We start from the raw sequence: 7,539 nt of genomic DNA, 5'->3' as shown, positions 1-7,539 counted from the left end.
ATCCAGAAGTGATCAAGAGCCTTGAATTCATATTCACAACCTAAGAATGAAGTTTTACCAAAGCTTACATCATCCATAGTCTACATCTAAGATATGCCAAAAGAAAGAAGAGATAGTTTCACATAATTGTTATGGGTTACTTCTTATCCCGTTCATCTGGTCGTTCTTTGAACCTAAGTAACATAAAAGCAATACGAGTATTAATAACCCTTGGCTTACCAGCACCTTAGGCTACATATGAGTATTCATAGAACTCAACCCCTCATTCGCCTTCTTGACTAGTTCCTTAACCAGTTAAGGAGTTAATGGAAATTAGGCAGCACCTCCCCTATAACATGCCTTATCCGAATTCCGTTTAACTCCCAAACCTTAGCAGACACAACAATCACACCAAAAGAGAGTTTTTAATCCTTATTTCATAAAACCATTAACTACGCGAAGTGGAGGGTCGTGTGGATGAAACTAGAAGAACCCATACCCTATTTAAACCATATTCCATCACCTTAACACACCACCACACGACCATCAGCCACACACCACAAACACAATGCCCTATTCAACTTCAATTTAGCTACGACGACTTCAATTTAGATTGTTTCAAACGTCAGGCATTTCCAAGGATTTTCTTATACTTCTATCCATGTATAAGGTGTATAATACACTTCATAACAACCCCATAAATTCCAAATTGAAAGGAGAAATCTTACCTTATCCGAAATTGGCTAAAACTCGCCAAAACTCGCGTCGGAACTTCTTTAAATGTGCTGAAATTGAACGGGCTATTTGTATCCCTTCTTCTATGATCCAAATTGAAATATTAAATTATTAAAAACCTTTATATTACCATAGGATATCTCAAATAATTAATTTATAGAACAAAATCAGGTCTTACCTTTTCTCCTTGGCAAACCCATAGCTCTCCTTGCCTTAGTTCTAAGGTTTTCTCTCAAGTTTCTCTTATTTTCTCATGTTGTGAAATGTTAATATGATGACTAATTCATCAAATAAGGTATATATACATGCCCTTAGGAGGTGACACGTGTAATCCCCTAAGGGTGACATTTGTCAAGCTTTTATTGGGCCACCTCAACCATGCAACCAATGAGGGGCTGTCACGTGTCCTTAGTGGGGTATACCCCCAAGTAGGTGGTTAACCTACTTGAACCCAAGAAGGTGGTTCACCTGCTTGCTTGAGGTGCTGCCACGTGTCCTTCTCTTTTCTTCCTCATGGGTTTGTAATCTCATCTTATTTTAAGAGACTATGTAATCCATGCTACGCAAGCTTGGTATATCCTCAAGTAGCTTAAGTATGTAAGGATTCTAAGTTAGTATCTTACATAGGTAAATTGAGTCCTACGACTCATTACTGGGCCTCCAACTCCTTTCAGATTCTTATAACTCTATTTCTAACCTTCTCTACTATGGGGTGTCGCCTTCTTCTTTCCTTAGGGTTTTTTGATGTGTGTGGATTGTAGGGTCTCATATCCACTTTCAAGAAGATTAGGAACATGTTTCAAGGTTCAAAAGTTCAGGGTGTAACATCTTTCCCATTTTTAGAACTTTTGTCCTTGAATGTTAACTTGGCTTATAGGGTTTTACGAGGATTTTGGGGGTTCTATATAATCGTCGTTTCCCAATTCAGTTAGGAGGTTAGATTACCTTTTTTATATGGTGAAAATATGCCGATATTTTCTTTTTACCTCCTTTCTGACTTTTCAGGTCATTCTTTTCTAATTTTTGTTTGCCACAATATTTTGACGGAAGTCACGTCTTAATCTATGATCATCTAATCTGTCGATTCAGGATGTCAATAGATTGCTCTTCGTAGGATAATTCCTTTATTAAGTTGTTTTTATCCACGAAGAATACTTTGGAAGGATTCACTTATACAATTATGAGATATTGATGGATGGAAGACTAGGGGTACTATTTTCAAATCAAATAGTAGGGCCACTTCATAGACAGCTTTGCCGATTCCACACATGGTCTGGTAAAGACCAATGTATCTCGATCTTAACTTCTTCCTTCCTGCCAAACCTCATTACTCCTTTCATGGGCGACACCTTCAAAGACACCCAATCGCTCACTTAAATTTCCAAAGAGCGAAGCTGATTGTCTGCATATAGCTTCTATCGACTTTGAGCTGCTTCATTACTCCTTGAAAAGGCTTTACCTTTTATACCACTTATTGAACCACGTCTGGACTTATTAGTCGTGTTTTACTAATACCAAACCAACTAATCGGTGACCTATACTGTCTGCAACACAAAGTCTCATGTAGGGCCATCCGGATGCTAGAACGATAGTTAATATCATAAGTACTCCTGACAGGTGGTAGGTAATTTTCCAAGTTACCTTTGGGGCCAACTGCATAGGCCTGCAACATATTATCTACCATCTAGCTAGTAAACCTAGTCTGTCCATCAGTCTGAGGGTAAAGTAGTGTACGAAGGCTTATCTATCTTCTCAGTTTCTTCGTGGACTGACCTTTGGTAGTTAACTATAACTTGGGCTCCTTTATCTGGGATAGTAGCTATGGGGACTCCGTAAGGTCCTACCCCCTTTACCCTATAATTTCACACCTTCTCGGCTGAGTAGGTAGCTTTTAATTGAAGGAGCATGGGCTAATATTGTTATTCTGCTGGAAACATTCCCTCCAGAGTCATCTATCCATGGAGTGCGAAGTGAGTCTTATCGCCAAGGTCATATTGTGGAATCTTTGACCTCGTGTATTACTTCCTGCCTTATTTAAATGACATCAATCAGTACCCTTACCTTTTGGGTTTTTCTTTTTATCCCTTAGAGGTGGTTGCCAAGTGGTGTCGAAATTCCCTTACCCATTGGCCTATATAGCCATTTCGTGGTTTGCCTATCATTAACTCGTGTTATGTTGAAGAACTGTGGCATACAAGTGTGCCATCGGTTAGTAATCAGCTATTCTTGCTTGTGTTGCTTAAGCCCCTTTTATAATTCCCTTAACGTAACTTATAATACTCTAGGTACATAATCTCATATCATTCCTCCGCCGCTAGTTCGAACTCTTCCATCTCGCATGATCATACCAGTATTAACGCACTAAATTCCACCTAAATTTCAAAGTTAAGCATGCTTGGACGAGAGTAATACTGGGATGGGTGACCTCCCTGGGAAGTCTTCGTGTCGCGTTTCATTGCAATCCTTGTTATAATATGCGAGGCACTCAACTTAGCCCAAGATTTACCTTAGAGTATTTTTGCTAGTCTTTACGTTTCACCCTGCCCTTTCCCCTGTTATCTTGCAATTGGTATAGGGGTAGATCTTTAGTTCTACCATGACCATGTCCCATTTTGGTCATTTGATTTAAATTCTCCTATTGTATTCACCCTTTTTTGTATACACCCATTCATTAGGGTCTCTGCTAATGGTTTCCCGTATGGTCTTAGATATCATGGCTTCTATCCATTATGACTGGCTTTTAGATCTTGCTAGCTCGTTCCAGCATGGGATTTCCTTTGAAGTTTTAAGTGTTCACATTAACACATTGTAGTGTCGGTTGGTTTTACCTTATGCTTGTATGTCTCATATCCACTTCCCCTCTTTAAGGTGTAGCCATGCCATTGTCTGTTTATTTTCAGCCTTCCAAAGGCATATAAGTCTTTTCTAACATATTTAGTATACTGCATCTTACCTATACCTTAAGTTACCTACGTATGAGACTTTAACACAATCAGAAGGTGCTTATCATCATTTCAAATTTCCCCTTCTGGGGCACTTATATTCAGATGACACATGTTTCAAACTTGGTCATAATACTATATTACTCCCAAAGGAATACCACTTATTTTTCCTAATGACTTCGCAGTGCAGCAGTTGTTCTGCAACCCTACATTCCTTATCCTTGGAGGATCCCACTATTCTCTAAGATGGCGTCACCTAAACATAATCCTTCCTTATGCCTCTAGAGCTTTCACGCTTATCGTGTATTCGAGGCTCACTTCTATCGCCATGTTATCGCACTTATGCCTTTAAATTTACAACTATACATTCTCCTCTCGTTCCACTCTTGTATTCAGTTACTTATGTCTATCTTGGGTGCCTTCGTTAGAATTTCCTTACCATCTCCCCCGTGAGATAGCCAAGGTATGACAACTATCTATTCTCACCTTGCTTTTCTACAATAAAGTCTCCTGTTAGTGTTGTTACCTCAAACGGGTTGGTTAATTTGGGTTTTATTAATGCACATGTATCCTGGAAGAAGATTTGTAATATACATGTAGCCATATTTGTTGTCTCTCCCGGTCCTGTCTGCTAGCTAAAGCATGAATATGACTCGAAGGACTGCTAGAACTAGAAGGTCCACCACGGCTAGCTGATATATGAGTACCCCACCCCATAAGGTGCGTAGCCACTAAAGAAGAAAAACTCACAACTGTCCCCATAGGAGGAGATGTACCACTTAGCCTACTTCTTAATTGACATGTTCTCATGAAATGGCCTTGACGGCCATACGTAAAACAAGCACCTGTCCCAAAACGACATTTTCCAAAATGAGTCTTATCATAACGAGGAAACTGAGGCAAAGGTGGCCTTGACTGATGCAAACTATTGCCCATCTGTAGACTTGGCACCCTGGAATTCTGACCAACTCCTGGACATCCCATGCTATTGAATCTCCAACCTGGGAACTGAAGGGGTGCACTCCAGGTTGGTTAGGAAGGGTATCCACTATACTGCTGAGGGTGCCCGCTTTGAAATTTCCCAAGATCACCAGCCGACCTAGCTTTCTTATGTTGGCATCCGTTATAACCTCTATCGGGCTGTTGCCCTTTGTATTTCCCCTTCCTCCCTCGCCCATGCCTTTGAGCCTGCCCTGCCACTAATTTGGTCAGCAATAAAACTGCATCTCTCATTGCCCTATCCTCTGGCCCTGACTATAGGGCTGAAGGTCCAAATACTGGGGCCTGAGGTTCTGCAACTACTGCTGCCCCAGGCCCTTCTGGAAGTGGCGGCATAATAGAGCTTGCTGATTTGAACATAATCCCCGACATAAACTGGGCACGAGTCCTAGTAACCTTCGGGGCCTGACCCATTTCTTCCGCTATTGACTTGTACTTCCGGGCGGTTATTGCTTTTCTTGGAAACATTGCTGCAAATATAATGGTTTGTTAGGGAGAAATCATCCTAGCTGCTATTACCATTAATTCAACAATTAGCTTATTTCTCGAGGTCAGCCACACTCGTAGGTTTATCAACTCTTATCGTTATGATGGGCACTACCTTTCAAGGCCTATTTCAATCCTATACTTCCTTCTCTTTTTATTTCTAAGAAAAATTTGGACAGAGTTTCCTCTGTATTTCTTACTATTCCAAACCTGCAGGCCAAAAATGCCAACAATGCCTCACAGGGCCAACATATATATACATCCATATCGCAGCCACACAGGGCACCCAATATTAACAACAATATGAAAGGATGGACTTACATCATATGTCCAACTCGAACTGCCCCATCTACTTTTTTATGTCAATCACACTTCAATGTCTTACCTGACACATATATTTTGTGCCTTTACTTATCTGCGTGCTGTGTAACTCCCAACATCATCAATTATTTTCTTTTATCGATGTTGTCCTTCTATTGAAATCACTGGTTAGTATGAGGAATTTCATTTCCTATGACTCGGCTCTATTGCACGATCTTAGATATGAAAGAAAAGAAACATCCTAAATGCCCTGTAACTTCTTGTTTATAGATGTGGCATACAACACATCGATACACAAGAATCTACTTGACACGGTCTGTAGACATTCCAAGGACGAACTACTCTGATACCACTTCTGTGATGACCCAACCCCATAGTCCGCGATTGGGGTATGACCTGGACCCCCGTATACATATCTATAAGCTGTGGTCAAGTTAAATCAAAACCCTAGTGGGGTAAAACATTTTCATACATATATAGGTTCTTTCATTAAAACATGGAAGGGCACCTAAGCCGATAAGGCTGCCATACATATAAACCTTTACAATATTTCATGTAGACACAACTGAATAAAACTTAAACATACAACCCACATATACATGTCTATAGACCTCTAAGAGTAGTGATGCTAAGATATGGCGGGACAAGGCCCCTGTCGTACCTCTGTACAATCGAAAGTAATATGTACATCAAGTATCAGCACCAAAACTGGGCTCCAATGTAATGAAGCTTCTTCTAAATTGGTTGAGCAGAATCCTAGGCTGACGGAATCCCAAAACCTATACCTATACCTGCGGACATGAAATACAGCCCCCCCGAAGAAAAGGGGTCAGTACGACATATGTACTGAGTATGTAAAACATAACATAATACGACTGGAACTATATCTAAAATAGAGAGGCAGGGGATAAAATATCAAATAAGAAACTTGTACTTGGGGAAGTAAAATCATACATGCTCAAATTTTACAATATAGTCGGCCCTATTAGGGATCCAGTGAATCATATCTGTAGAACCAACACCTCCTTATTACAACACATCATCACACACACACACACACACACATATATATATATATACGTACCCCAACCCTCTAGTAAGGGCGCGATGAACAATGCAGTGAAATTGAGCATGAATCTGATAACCGGCATGGGACTCGAAGAAGAAGTGTTACAGCATACATGAGTAGAGTAGTGGGAAACAAAACATAGTTTAAATCATTGTCTAATACTCAATGAAGTCATCAAGTGAACCATCACTTGGAGATCAGGGTAGGAAGTATCTGACGTATACCCTCTAAATGTCAGTAAGGACTATGTAAAAAGGGGTTTTGGAAATCTTATACATATACTAGTGTGAAATATCTTATAGAAGTTTAAGCATTGGTTATCTCAAAGCTTTTAAAAAAAAGAAGGGCTTTGTCTAATCAATCACTATACAATCACATAGAAGACTCGAGGAATAGGAGTTTAACTACTTTAAGGGTCTTAACATCCAGAAGTGATCAAGAGCCCTGAATTCATATTCAGAACCTAAGAATGAAGTTTCACCAAATCTTACATCATCCATAGTCTACATATAAGACATGCCAAAAGAAAGAAGAGATAGTTTCACATACCTGTTAGGGGTTACTTTTTATCTCATTCATCTCGTCGTTCTTTGAAAATAAGTAACATAAAAAGAAATACGAGTATTAAAAACCCTTGGATATCCATAAACTTAGGCTACACATGAGTATTCATAGAAATCAACCCCTCGTTCGCCTTCTCGACTAGTTCCTTAACAAGTTAAGAAGTTAACGGAAATCAGGCAGCACCTCCCCTATAACATGCCCTATCCGAATTCCATTTTACTCCAAAACCTTAGAAACGACAACAAACACAACAACCAACAGCTAAAAACATAAAAATATCACAACACGATGTAATATAAGTTCCAAACAACTAGCCCAAAACTACGATACCAAAAAAGGGTTTTTAATCCTTATTTCATAAAACCGTTAACTACGCAAAGTGGAGGGTCATTTGGATGAAAAAAGAAGCAACCACGCCCTATTTAAATCCTATTAAATCATCTT

General features: G+C 39.7%; 1 pseudogene; it reads left to right on the top strand.

The window, feature by feature from the left end:
- The first annotated feature begins 3,048 nt into the window (after positions 1–3,048).
- On the top strand, positions 3,049–3,168 carry LOC129877994 (5S ribosomal RNA; annotated as a pseudogene).
- Positions 3,169–7,539: the final 4,371 nt, after the last annotated feature.

The sequence above is a fragment of the Solanum dulcamara genome, chromosome 12 (genome assembly GCF_947179165.1).
Source record: "Solanum dulcamara chromosome 12, daSolDulc1.2, whole genome shotgun sequence".
Lineage (NCBI taxonomy): Eukaryota > Viridiplantae > Streptophyta > Magnoliopsida > Solanales > Solanaceae > Solanum > Solanum dulcamara.
Note: the sequence above shows the minus strand (reverse complement) of the source record. Positions and strands in the feature narration are given on the sequence as shown.